Source organism: Condylura cristata, unplaced genomic scaffold (assembly GCF_000260355.1).
Source record: "Condylura cristata isolate star-nosed mole 26May11 unplaced genomic scaffold, ConCri1.0 scaffold00035, whole genome shotgun sequence".
In the NCBI taxonomy this organism is placed as follows: Eukaryota; Metazoa; Chordata; class Mammalia; order Eulipotyphla; family Talpidae; genus Condylura; species Condylura cristata.
Genome location: NW_004567136.1, coordinates 4,641,592 through 4,656,079, shown reverse-complemented (window position 1 = coordinate 4,656,079; position 14,488 = coordinate 4,641,592). Strand labels below are relative to the sequence as shown.

The 14,488-nt window shown below is 32.1% G+C and overlaps 1 long non-coding RNA gene across 1 annotated transcript; it reads left to right on the top strand.

Annotated features, from left to right (window-relative positions):
• The first annotated feature begins 6,081 nt into the window (after positions 1-6,081).
• LOC105854386 lies at positions 6,082-14,378 on the top strand. The gene is made up of 4 exons (XR_001146064.1): positions 6,082-7,961; positions 8,429-8,549; positions 12,165-12,235; positions 13,488-14,378. It is a non-coding gene; the product is annotated as an uncharacterized LOC105854386 (long non-coding RNA).
• Positions 14,379-14,488: the final 110 nt, after the last annotated feature.

Sequence of the window (14,488 nt, the reverse complement as noted above, 5' to 3'; positions counted from 1 at the left end):
ATTGTATAGTGCTACACTGAGTAGTATATCAGCAATTAGAGGATTTCTTAAATAGAGTGATCAAGTTTTTTAGGGGGATTCGTGGATACAGAAAAGTAATCATTTTTTGCCTACTTTTTGGTTGACTTTACCTGCTTCAGGCTAGCTGACTGGAGAAACATCCATATTTCTTTATAAGCATGTGTTCATTTTAATTTGTTGCTTATGTAAATCTATGAAATTAAGAGATTTTGTTGTTTATGAGCATCTAACAGTTTTATTTGTTAGTGATGGATAACTTAGTATTTGGTTGCATAAAAATGTGCAAAGCTGTTATTTATATTATTTTTAATGATGATGTGTTCTGGTTGTTATAATAGTTTTTGTTCACTAATAGCCAAAAACAATGAATTAATTTTAAAATGATAAAAAGTTGAAGATATTTCAAAGAGGAAAATAAGACCATGGATATAAAACATCTCAAAATCACACATAAGGATCCCTTAAAAAAGCATTGTTTTGTATACTCAACTATGAATTTTACAGAGTTGTAAAAAAAGATGATCCCAAGAATGAAAAGGCTGTTCATGGACACTAATGGAACCTAAGACAGATGGACACAGATTTTGTTCTATAATATAGTGGTTACTAGGTAGACATAGTTGATAATACTGTACATGACTGCCATCGAGATAATTTTCTAGCTGCAAGTTTTGTCATCTTTTAATTATATTTGCAAGTTTGTAATGAACCCCTGAATATTAACTTTACCTAACTCATGTGTCTGCTAAAGCAGTTTTTGGGAAGATAATGAAGAATGCAGTTACATTTTTTTCATAAATCTTCAGGTGATACGTTACAGGAATATTAGAAATAAACAACAGGACTATAAACTTAAAGCAGTTAAAGCTTCTTTCACCACTACCAAAACTGGGAGTTTTCTATTTTTATTCACTGAATATACTGACTCATACATTTTGTGACATACCTTTATCTTTGGGTCCCTAAAAATCTCTGGAGAACTGTATGGCAGTCAAGAATGATTCCAACCTGGGAAATTATGGAGAACACATTCGCAAACCTTTTTTCATTAAAATAGAGGAGTCATGTAGCATGAATCAACATTATTTTAAAATACTCCTGTTGCATCCTGAGAACTTTTTCTTCTGGACTGCTCTGAACCTCATATAGTAAAGCCTCAGATCTACTTAATTGGTTAAATGAACATTTCAAGGACAACTCCTATTTAAGATTTCTACCACAAATGTCTGAAGGATAAAATTTGCAGAATTGCGCTTGTCTGAAGAAGCACAAGTAAACTGAAGCCAACCCTGAAGCTATATTTTTATAGAAATGGAACAGCAATACTTTTTGATTTCAGCTAGAAACTAAACAAATTAGAAAAGACTAGATAAAATAAATTTGGAAACTTAAACTTGTTTTTCAAATAGTTGCTTGTTACTGGTAATTCTGGTATTTACAAACAGAAAAACCAAGAATGTTTTTCTTACTTCAGAACATTAATCTGACTTCTAAAGGTTTGCCACAAAAAGATCTGCATACGTGCTCATTTGTATGTGCAGTAAACAGACATCTTTTTTTTCCCTTGGCATTTTTTAACAGCTCCACATATTATCCTAGGAATTTCTTTATTGGACATAAAACAGCATAAGAATGTTGGAATAATTCGAAAGTTGTCTTTGGGTAATAAGGAAATGAAAGTGTAAAATAGTGACTGAATATGTATGAACCTTTTATTTGGATTTTAAGATGAAAAGAATTGGTATTAAACATAAAATTTTAAACTATTGCCCAATACCTATTGTAATCTGCTAGTAGCACAGAAGACTACATTTACAAACAAATCTTTTTAAAATTACTTTGTGAAATTGTTGCTGTGATAAGACATAGCCAACTTCATAAGAAAGCTTCTAAAAGCATTTTTGGGTAGTCTTCTGGAGAATATTTTAGAAAGGAATTTTCAGATCACTTTGTAAAACTATACAGTTCTATAGTCATAATTTCAGAGCTTTTGGGTAACTGAAAATAAGTTTTTAATACTTTATTCAGAATACACATAAGATTAGTTATATGGACCTTGATAATATTGTATATGAAATTATCAAAAGTTCTTTGTGATAGTTAATGAATTGTGATTGCCAACAAAGACTTTAATGAAATTGATGACATTTTCATTACAATGAAAGAATTTTTAACAAAACTGATGTATGTTAATATCACTTTTATCACTGTGGGGTTTTATTGAGGGGTGAATTTTTTGTTATCTTTAGTCATTAGAAGTTTTATGAAGGTTGTTGATGTAGAAGACATTTCCTAGTGATCTATGTTAAAATTGGTGTGGTATGAGGTTTTTCTTATGGTGATGGGTTATTTGCACAGAAGGCGAGCCACTATGAACACATGCATGTTTATAATTGAGAAAACACGTTGATGTGTGTAGAGTAGTGAAAAGTACTGTGTGATTTGTTCTTTTTGATTGAGTATAGAGATGACTAATACTTAGGACCATTCAATTAGTTTAGGAGTTCTGATTGCTGAAGTTTCTAGATAACTTTGTAAAGAACTGCTTTAGGAGATAAGAGACTAGGGAATTTGGGGAGGGTGCTGTGGATATATAGTGGATGTGAACAGATAGTTCTTAAAAATCAGATGATGGGACTCTGTTTTGTTAATATTCTGATTTTAAAGCCAGAATTTTTTAATCCATCTTTCTCCAGTGGAAAAGTAAAATTGCCTGTGGATATAATTCATTTCTGGTAGATATTATCATTTTATAAATTACAATGTTCAATTTATTTTTAACATTAAATAATCTACATGTATTGACATTGTAAGTAACTATCAGTTTATAAGGCTAAGAACCATTTCTGATAAAAGATGTTTCAATATGCTCAATTTGTATGTCATATTCATGTGTATATATATAATCTACATGTGATAAGATAGCAACAAGATAGTAGAGTTTTAATTTGCCAGAAAAACTTCAATTTTAATGAAGTCTTGTTTGGAATTTTTTTTTAGGTTAATAGGCAGTTTCTAATTTTTTATGTGGCACGTTAGCAAGCTCACAACATCTTGGGTTGATCAAAGGAATATTTTTGGCATTTTTGTACAAATAAGTAACACAACTACATTTTTTAAAAGACAAGCTCTAGTATTTCAGCATGTTTTATAAATATATTAATTCTATGTACAATACCTACTTTCTACTAATGGTTGTCAGACTATCTCTTTGTAAATAATTTGGCAGCTGAAGGGTGTTTTGTTACATGATTGTAATTACAATGTATAATATGTAATAATTTCTGCTTTAAACTTTTAGTCCCTAATTTATTGTGATTGGTAAAATGGTGTGTGTGTGTATACATGAATCATACATTCATATATATACATGTATATATATATACACACACATATACACACATGCAGATGGGTATATGTGTTCAAAATAATTTTAATGAAAACTCACAAGGTTTTGCCACACATTTCTGGTGGCTTTTTTTTTTTTTTGTAGGGCTAATATAGTTTCAGTTTTGGGTTTTATTATGTTGGTTGAGGGTAATCTGAGGCTGTTACATTTATGCTAGACAAATGTTTTTACTTTTTCCTTCAGCATAAGATTTGCTGATAGGCATAATGATAATACTAACCTGACAGACAAAGGTAAAAACACTTTGGGTAATTGGCTTCATATACACTGTGTATTTGGAAAATTTTGGTTGATGGCATTCTGTTTGTTTCATATGAGAAGATATGTCACCTTATAAAATATATGTCTTTGGAAAGGATATGTAATTTAGGTCACTATTAGAAAATATTTTCATTGAAAAGTTAGTGATAGAATCACAATTGGGCTTCATTTTCAATTTTCCATTTTTTTTAAGTTTTTAATAAGATTTATTATGAATCACTGCCATCTCTAATAGTATGTATTTCAATTTGTATGATTTTTAAAAATTCAATCTAGATGAATGGTATAAAGTAGTAATTATAAACCTAATAAATACACTTGGGTAACATTTGAACTTAGGTGTGTAGAGACATTCTCACCACATATATGGACATACACATGTATAAAATAACTATTTCAATGTTGAACTTTGAAAAATCTCTATTATCAAAAGAAATGTTTAGGTCATTATTAGAAAATACTTTCATTGTTTTGTTAAGGAAGACCTGTGTTCTTGCTTTATATGTGTGGGAATTACTAGCTATTGCTATACATGTGATCATACCTTTTTAATATCATTTAACTTCAGATGTGAAGAAGTCCATCATTTTAAGCATTTTACCTAAAGTAATAGCATATATGATTTTTTTTTCTTTTAGAACTGAAGTGGTGCACCAGGCTTATATATTATTGAATGTGATTTCTACAATGCTGTGTTTTATGTAGTTACTTTTAACTACTTGTTTTTTCTTTATCTAGAGACATTCTTATACATTTAATTATTATGAACTTTTCCCCCAATACAGCAATTAGCTTTTATCTGCGTATTCAGTGGTTTGTTGTTTGGAATATGGACTACGATGGTGGATGTTTTCTGATCTCATCTGTAATATACTTGTGCTTTATAGCTGTTCTTTTTGGATTATACCAGTTTGGGGCACATATGCATTGCACTCATACTGTTGTCAGATTATCAATTTTCATAGTTTAACTTCTGTAGCTTATTATAGAAACTGTATGGGTTGCTCATTGGGCTTTATTGTTAAACAGTTGTGTTTATAGTAGCAGCTTTACTCTTTTTATTTTGTAAAGATATAAAATTGTTTATAAGCTGAATGATAGAAGGCAATAATCTTTTGGATATTTCCTATTTGATATTTCCATTTTAGTTTCATGTTGTTTTCATTGAATTACTAGAATTATTCAAAGCATATTACGAGCTAAGACCTTAAACTATGATTTTTGTGTACATGTTTTGCTGCAAAAGACATGGAGTCATTAAGTGTTTTTACCTCATTTTTATTTAGAAGAAAATTTATATTGTAATTATAATATTGTTTGAATCCATTTTATATGAAAATACCTCAACCTACGTAAGGGACATGTGGGTATATTTTACTTTTTCAGGTTATCTGAGATTCATGATTCACAGTATATTTTATATAATCTCCTAAATTGTTTCTATTTTCACTTGTTACTTAGAGCAGCCAATACAACTTTGTAAATAATGGGTAGCTGAAATAGTTTTGTTTTACAACATCTAGTGTACCTAGATGTATTGAGAGTCTCACAAAGTATAATTTTGTAAATATCTCATTGTAGATTTCTTAGTACTGTTTGTTAGTACATTGAAATCAGCATGTCAGTTCTTGATAAACAGGGTCTTGGAGCTATGCAGGAATTATACTTGCTTAAGAGAAGAAACAAAACATCACTGCATGAAGTGTGAATTGTATCATTATAAATATGCCCTATGAATTCATTTGGTGTTTCTGGATATACCAAATTTCCTGAAATACTTATTTAATGCTACTGCTTTTTGTTAAAAGTTTCAATTTCACAGAAAATTGAGCATGAGTTGCACTAGTTTTCTGATACACACTACCTCCCCATCTCCGCTATCAACATTCCCCAGCAGAGTTCTGCAATTTGTGAAAAATAAACGAACTATCATAAACACCAAGGTCCACACTTTATATAATTACTGTCAGCTCTTGGCGGTCTACAGTTAGTACTTGTAAAAGTGTTAGAGGGACCAGGTGTCCTTTGTATGGCATAAGTACACAACATTCGATTCCTCTGTGGTCTCCTTGTTCATTATTCCCTTCATTTTATTTTGCCTTTTTTTTTTTGCTTGTTTTTAGTAATAATGATGTAAGTGACTTTGTTAAAAATGGCTTTTATACTACCTCTTGGAACTATACAATTCTGTATAAGTTCCCTTGGTTGCATGACAATATTCAAGACAATTTTGTAAATAGTAGGTAGACACAAGGTTTTTAATTTTAACATCTAAAATTTCTGGATGTATGGAGTCTCATGAAGTATAATTTTGTATATAATTCATTGTAAAATACCACCTTTTCATTGTTTCTTTCAAATGTGTTTATGAAATTGAGAAAAATTGTTTCTTGAGCTATACATATTTTAAAATTGGTTTATTGAATTGTTAAGAAAAGGAGAAAATGCAAAGGATATTTTCATGTGTACATCCTCATTTAAAATTTAGATTTTTAAACTTTGTTAAGTGCTTTTAAAGTATTTTGCATTGGAAAAACCAAAGTCATACTTTTATAGGGTATTGTTAATGGGACATTATGTATTTTAATCATAGGAATTGTGCTTTATAAGAAATTTTATTCTGTCTTGACATATATAATTTTGTATTAAATTGCATGACACTATTTAAGACAGTTTGGTAATTGACAAATCATTTGAAATTATTATTTCTAGATGAATCTAGCCTGCAAAGTATACGTTTGTAAAAGTTTAAGTGCAAGGTAACATAAAATGGCTTCTGGAAATGTTTTTGCATTACAACTAAAAGGTAATTAATAATTGGTCTCACAGCTATGTAACATTTCTGTGTTTGTTCATTGTTTTTGAAAAGAATGAAAAGATTGCCCAGATGTCTTCAAATTTTTAATTCTCATCTCTAAGATTATAATATACTTGATAAAAAATTCAGATTGTCTTGGTATATGTTTTTGTCTTTACAAGAGGAACACCTAAAGGGAATTGTCTTTTTAATCAGATGCATTCATTTTGAAGATAATGGCATTGCTAAAGTAAGCATTTTGCTATGCTATGCTAAATGTACTCTGAATATGTAAATATTCATATGCATATATATGTTAAGCATATGAAATTGGTTTTACATTTTCCTCATTAAGCTATTGCTTTAAATTTCATTTTTCCTTGAAAATTATAGAATTTTCAAGGTTAATTCTAAGGTCAAAAACATTTCAAGATGCCCACTTTATGTATAAAATGTTAATTTTTATATAAACTAATATCACAAGTATAGCTGTGTTTGATTTTTGTATTCATATATATTTCATGTAATGTGACCTAGATATAAGATGTATATGAAAATAAAACGTAATGAACATTATCATTTTTTGAACATTTTGGCAATGACAATCAAAGTATATAAAATTTCCAAAATTATATAGCTTACTGCTGGATTTTTATTTGTACCAGATCTTAAATTTATAAAAAAACTTAAAATTTGAGCGTAAAACATAACTTGGATATATAAAATTAATAACAATGAAAGCTTATAATGATTGTAGTTGATAATCATAGCAACCAATTTGTCATAAATTTATTAACTACCAAAAAATTATGACATAGGGTTGGTTTCAAGTTGATATTGAAAATGTTATTTTCAACATATGATAGCTAATTGTTTAGGTCCAGAGGCTGCTGCTATTCTGAAATGTTAATGATAATTTCTGACAAATGGGGTTATCATTGATATGATTATTGAGTTAATGTTTACTTAATGTTACTTAAGTATAATGTTTACTTAAATATAATCTGGTTAATTACTTTAACATTCTTTTTGAAAATTTTGTTTATATGTGATAAATACTAAAGTATTATCTATATATTTGTACACTGCTACTTGACAATCTGAAATAAGTATACAAATTATTGAATAGAAAATTTTCTTGAACATGATAAAATGATGACAGTACAGTTTAGAAAAATGGGATTTGGGAATTGCTTTTGCTTTCTGCAATAGAAATTTTAAAGCTTTGTCAAAAACGAACATTGTAAACAACAGATGAATTTTAAAGAGTCCACCATTTTGTTCCTGTCTCCATTTTTGCCTATCAACATTTTGAGTATTGGGCATGTATATCCAACTTTGTATTTTTAGTGGCCATTGTGAATTATATTTGAGTGACCATGAAGAATATGTGACTTAGAAACTAAAGCAGCAAAGTTTTTCAAAATATACTGATTACCCCAAGGAAGAAGCAGGAAGAGAATGAGAACTGAGGTAGGTGTTAAGAATTTATATTTGGATTGCTAATAGATTAGTTATGATTGCTATTGAAATATTCTGTAAAGAGTGTGAATATTCCTAGGGAAATACCATAGTTGAATTTATTAACTAGGTCAAATTTTGGGGGAGTCTCTTGACATAGTGTTAATTTGTAATAATTTGTGTAAGTAATGAGAGAATTGTCTTTTATAGTGATTGATTCTATAGTTAGATTTTATATGTATTTCTTTTGTAGGATTTTCAAAATTAGGATAAAATTTGATTATTCTCTACATTTGTGCTTATGGCACTTGGAATTTTTTTAAAGAAAATATAAAGTTAATCTCTTGCAGTAATATTTTGCTGGTTGTATGATTATTTCCCACGAATGTCCCCTGCCACTTCCATTTTGATGTCATTATGTTTTGCTTGCATCTCTGTCCTGTCTGTATGTAACTCTAGCTATATCATTTATTTAACAGGTGAACATGATAAAAAATTTTGTTTGTAAGTTGAGATTGCTGCTAATGAACTTCTGAAGACAAATAAGTTGCTCAGAATATAACTTCATTTTAATTCTTGTAACTAAACTGTAAGACACAGGTAAGAAGTTTCCAGAATAAGAAATGCTGCTTTAGGAATTTGGTTTCTTGGCCCAGGAAAATACTTGTATCAATTTTGTTTTCTGTTTACCTTGGAAGCCCAAGTGAGACTGGGGAATTTTTTTTTTTTATTTATTTATTTGTGTATACAGAACTGGGGTACAGGTCAGAGGTTCAGGGGCAGTGAGAGGATTTACCAGAGACAGAGTAGGGATTAGAACAGGCAGATTGACAAAGTATACTGCTGAAGGGAACATTGGGTCAGGAGAAGTCTGCCACACCATGTGGTCACCTCCGGGGAAGGTATGTATAACTGGGAAGTTTTTAATAAATTTTCTTAAAAATATCTTCAGATTGTCAGAGCTCACTTGTCTTCAATTTACTATGTGTTTATAGCCAAAAAGAACATTGCAGCTAATATTTTAAAGAAATGATGAGTCATAACTAGTGTTATAATGGAACTAACAAATGAAGATTAGAATTTATGAAATAAGTCAACTATTTTTGCCCATATGGGTTTTTAAAGTGATAAAAGAACAAACCAAAAAAATTGATAATAAAAATTAGTAATGAAGTTATAGGTGACTCTTAGAATAATAGTCAGTTATAAGAGTTAATGAAGAATTGTTGTAAATGTAATAGTAACAAATTCTCTATGAGCCACTATTTAATCTGCTGCTTCAGCATTTTCATTAGAATGGTATGAATGGTATTAACTTAACAATTTTGGTTTTTTGTGACAGGCACTACAGTTCTAAGAAAGTTTGCCATCTTGTTTTGTTTTGTTTTTTTTAAGATTGATTTATTCATATGGAACGGGTACAGGTCAGAGATGTGGAGGGTAAAAGGCTTCACCAGAGACAGAGTGGGGAGCAGAACAGGCAGATCGATGAAGTATACACTGCTGAGGGGAGCAGTGGGTGGTTCAGGAGAGGTCTGCCGCGCATGTGGTCACCTCTGGGGCAGGCGGGGATCGAACTCATGGAAAGTGGCTTAAGCTTTTTAGTGCTGTGCTTTAACCCGCTGCAACACCAAGGAGGGCCTGCCATCTTGTTTTTAATTACAAGAATGGGATACTGAATTTGTTACTGTATTTCTTGTCTAAGTGTTTGACACTATCACTTCTGTTCCTAGGAATAACCCTTTAGTGATATGATTGTAATGACTGTTAAATATTTGTAATTTTCAGGGATGGGCATTTTGGCTAGACAGGCCTTGCTTTTCTGCTTTTCTTAAGATTAGTGACATTTTACTGGCATAGTAAATAGAAACTATTCAGATTACAAGTGTAAAAAAATATTTTTACATCTAATGGCAGAAGAAATATGATTGTGCTTTTCTATGGCTCATGTAGGCGAATATTTCTGACAATGAAAGAATGTCTGTGGGGTCAGTTGAGGACTTGGTGGCCCAGACATTCGGATTGCTGGAGACTTCCTTTTCTAGTGTTCTTCCTTTTAAGCAGCTGATTTGGGATCACTTGAATGTTAGGTTTAATTGAGGCTTTCAGTTTGCACACGTTTATTCAGATTGCCAATGAAGCATCATAGAAAGGAAAGATAAAAGTAATTTTGTGCAAAACCTTAGGTTTTATCTCAAATCACAGCATCACTTCTGAGATTCTGATGGTTGATACCTTCATGTGGGTAATACTGTCAAATTTTAGCAGGTATTGCATCTCTCAGTGATTGACTGTAGATGCAGACTGAAAGTGTAAACAGATGAGGAAGGCACAATTAATAGGTAGTTGTGCTTTAGTCATGCTTTGTTCTAATTCTGGGAGCTGCCACAGTGTTTACATCAAATTGTATCTCTGAGATAAGTTATACTAAAATTATTTTCAGAATTCTAATTCATAAGTGAATGTTAATTTTTATATGGTATTTTTTTGTATTTTTTATTACAAAGTTTATTTTTACATTATTTATATGGTATTTTAAATTTATTTTTATTTTATAATTTACATCTTCATTTTGTATGCTGATTCATCCCAGTTGAAATATTTTCTTCACTATATGTCACATTACAAGGTCTCACTGAACTATTTTTGTGACTTTGGGGGTTATGGTAGGCAAAACATAAGTTTACAAATGAAAACAAATTATAGACTTGGGAATTTCTGGTCATTTGGGATAATGATAAAATCCTAGGTTCATTACTCTGATAGTGAGATGTGTAGTCATACAGTTTAGTAAAGCTGTGGCACTTATGAGTTAGAGGGACATTTCCTTATTGTAATCTTTTAAAAGATTTTTTTTTATTTTTTTTTATACATACAAGAAGTGGGGCATAGGCTAGAGATGCTGAGGTAAAAGGATTCACCAGAGACAGAGTGGAGAACATAACAGGCAGATGGACAGAAATACACTACTGAGGTAAACAGCAAGTGACAGGAAAGGTCTGCTGCACCACATGAATTAGTGGGACATTAATTTTTAAAATATTTTTTTATAATATAAGTTTATTTTTACATTATTTTGTGCATTTTTCCATGTCACTTGCAATCCCCTTGGGCTTCAGATCACCAAATCACCCTGTGCCATCACCATAGTCCAGTGCATTTCCCTCTCCCCACTGTTTTTGATCCCATTCCCCACTCCACCCCCACAAAATGCCTCTGGTATATAGCTGTTCATCATAATCATTATTTTCTCGCCTGTTCCGTTATATTCCTGCTAATGAGAGAAACCATCCAGTATTTTTTCTTTCTAGCTTATTTCACTAAACATGATCTTTTCCAGCTCCACCCATGTTGCTGCAAAAGACATGTTCCTTTTTTTTTTTTTTTAAGTTGCTGAGTTATATTCCATTGTGTATAGGTACCACATCTTTTAAATCCACTCAACCATTTTTGGGCATTTGGGCTGTTTCCATGTCTTCCCAATTATGAATAAAGCAGCAATAAACATGGGGATGAAAGTGTCTTTTTCAATCAGATCTTTGTGTCTTTTGGGTAGATATTTAGGAGTGGATTGCTGGGTCATAGGAAGCTCCATGTTTAGCAGTTTGAGGAACTAGTTTTCCATAGTGGTTGTACTAGTTTGCATTCCCACCAGCAGTGCAGGAGAGTTCCTTTTTCTCCACACCCTGCTAGTTGTTTTAAGATGTGCGAGAGGGGCATATATTTTTTAAAGATTTATTTATTTATTCGTACAGAACTGGGGTACAGGCCAGAGATGGGGAGGGTGAGAGGATTCACCAGAGGCAGAACGTGTTATACAGAACAGGCAGATCAACAAAGTACACTGCTGAGGGGAGCAGATGTCGGTTCAGGAGAGGTCTGCCTTGCCATGTGGATCTCCTCCAGGGCAGGGGGGAATCGAACTCATGTGGAAGTGGCTTAAGCATCTTTGTGCTTTGATTTAACCCACTGGGCCACCAGGGAGGGCCAAGAGAGGGGCATTTTTTTAATGAAAGCACCACTTTCATTAAATTGTGTGATTCCCATTTTCTCTTGTTTTCCTGCTATGTACCTTTGCAACATTCCTTCCTTATATGCACTGCCTATATACTGCATTCACAAAATCTTTTAATTTTCATTTTCAAGGTCTTATTTTCAAATGTTAATTAAATAATGAAATGACAGTTTTAGTAAGTACCTTTTCCCCCCATGTAGGGTAAATCTCAAGAGAAGACTTCCTGGAAAATACCTACTTGAGCAAATTTAAGGTCCAAATGGAATCATAGGTAAGAAGTTGTCACATTACTGGGTGGCAGTCTTAGGAGCAACACAAGATAAAGAAAAAATATGTAGAGTCCAAGTAGTGAGAAAAAGAAAGGCCTAGAGGGGCTATGTATGGAAATACAGTACCTTTCCCCAAGGCAAGACTTTTCCCCAGGAAAAGACTCACATTTATTTCCAGTTCCATTTTGGGGAGGGGCAGGGTACGGAGGTGGGCTAGTCCATGGAGGAATGTGTTGGGGGTTAATGATTTTGAGGATGGGGACCGGGAATGCAGAATAGTATAACATAAGTGTGGCGACAGTGATTAGGATCTGCTTTTGCCTGGGGTTGGTTCCATTGTTGATGCTTATCCCTGATTACCTACAACTTCCTGTCAAGGTGGTCTTGCTGGTTATGCTAATCTTACAGTAAAGTCTCCCTACTATTTTCAGCAGATTTCCTCATACCAACACTTTGGTCTTGGTGAGAGGCTCCCCCCTGATTCTACATTTGCTTAACCATCAGCAACTTTGGGCACCAAACAGAGTACCAAGAACAGAGGGGTCTGGAGGTTCCACAAGAAGTGAAAGATTTTTCAAGTTCTCTTATAGCATTAAGTACAGTTAGTATTTATTTCATCAAGTTAGCTCTATTTTCATTTAAGTTAGGCATGTCATGTTTCTTGAGCACAGCTGCATGTAGATTGAATAAAATAATTGTTTATAATGAAAGGGTGTTACAGGATGCAGCTAGCTACATAATTGAAAAGAGACATAGATAATGCCACAAAAATGTTGGAGAACAGTCTCTTTTGTTTTTAAAAAATAATATGTTCTATTTATACATCGAAATACTGGTGGGCAGGATGAGAGGATTCACCAGAGACATGTGGGTAGCAGAACAGGAGGTTTGACTAAAACATACTCTCAGGGTAGTAGTATGGAATATTAGAGGTCTCTTTTGTCACCTGGGTTAGCTCTTTGACTATCGCATGCTTTAATGACTGTACGTAGCTTTGTAGTGCTAAGACTTGACATTTTGTACCCCCAGGGAGGCCAGAAAACAGATTCTTAGTGCTAAAGATTACCAAAATCTGACTTTCTTACTGTTAGAAGATTCCAAAAGGTATTATATTGCACATGTTTTTTTTTTTTTCTTTTCATAATAGAATAGCAGATGCATTTCATTGTACATCAATCTATTTTAGTTGCTTTTAGGGATTGCATGTCATATACTTCCATCCTTAATTCACTTTTCCCTGCTATGTCTCCTCAGGTGATAACTGAATAGAAATATGATGTCATTGCAGCACATTCACCAAAACCAAAAGATGATCTTCATCATGTCCAGAATCTCCCTTTTCATATGTTACATTGGACACTGTGTGCAAATAAGAAAGCTGAACTGAGACTGTTTATGTTTGAATGTTACCTGATGGATGTCATTGGAGAGAATTGTTACCAGGCATGTTGACTGTTTTCACTGTTTCCAGTGGACTAAACTCTCAGGAATCTGAATGGCTGAGACATTCAAGATGGTGTAACTGCAAGAATTCCATTCAGTGCTCCCACTAAGACTATATATTAGCATAGGGTGATTTTAAGATTATTTAGACGTCATCTTTTTCAAGAATTCAGCGTACTTAGAAATAATTGTAATTTAGTGGGAACTTGGGAATATATTACAATTATATTTTTAGTCAGTAGTACTCATAAATTTTGTTTCTTTTTTTTATAATAAAATTGTTCAAATATCAATGCTTCTAATGTTAGGCAATATTAATTACAAGGAAATTACATTTTTGTTATTCTTAAGCTTAATTGGCTTCATATACCTGTCATCCTTAATAGTCTCTTTTGTTACTTTGTTTTCATCTCAGAGTATCAGTCTCTATTACTTGTTTCAAAGCATACATTTATGGCTAGTATTTTAATAATTTGTCATACACTGCGAATGAATACCATGTTTTGTTGCCCATATTTTACTATGCTATTGTTGTTGTACAGAAGTTGTATTTTGAAATATAATCATGTTCTGGTGTATGCTTTTTGTGTTTTGTGGTTTTTTGTTTTTTTTAAATCATGCTTTGTCTTCATTTATTCTGCTTTTTACCCATTTTGTCATCTTGTTTCCATTAATCATTAAAATGGTTTAAAGCATCATGTATTCAAATTAGTCACTTTGGTTTGTCACTACCACTTATTTCAAGTTCTGCCATAATCACAGAAATCACCACACATAACTAGCTGAATTTTATTTCTGTTTTCTATTGATAA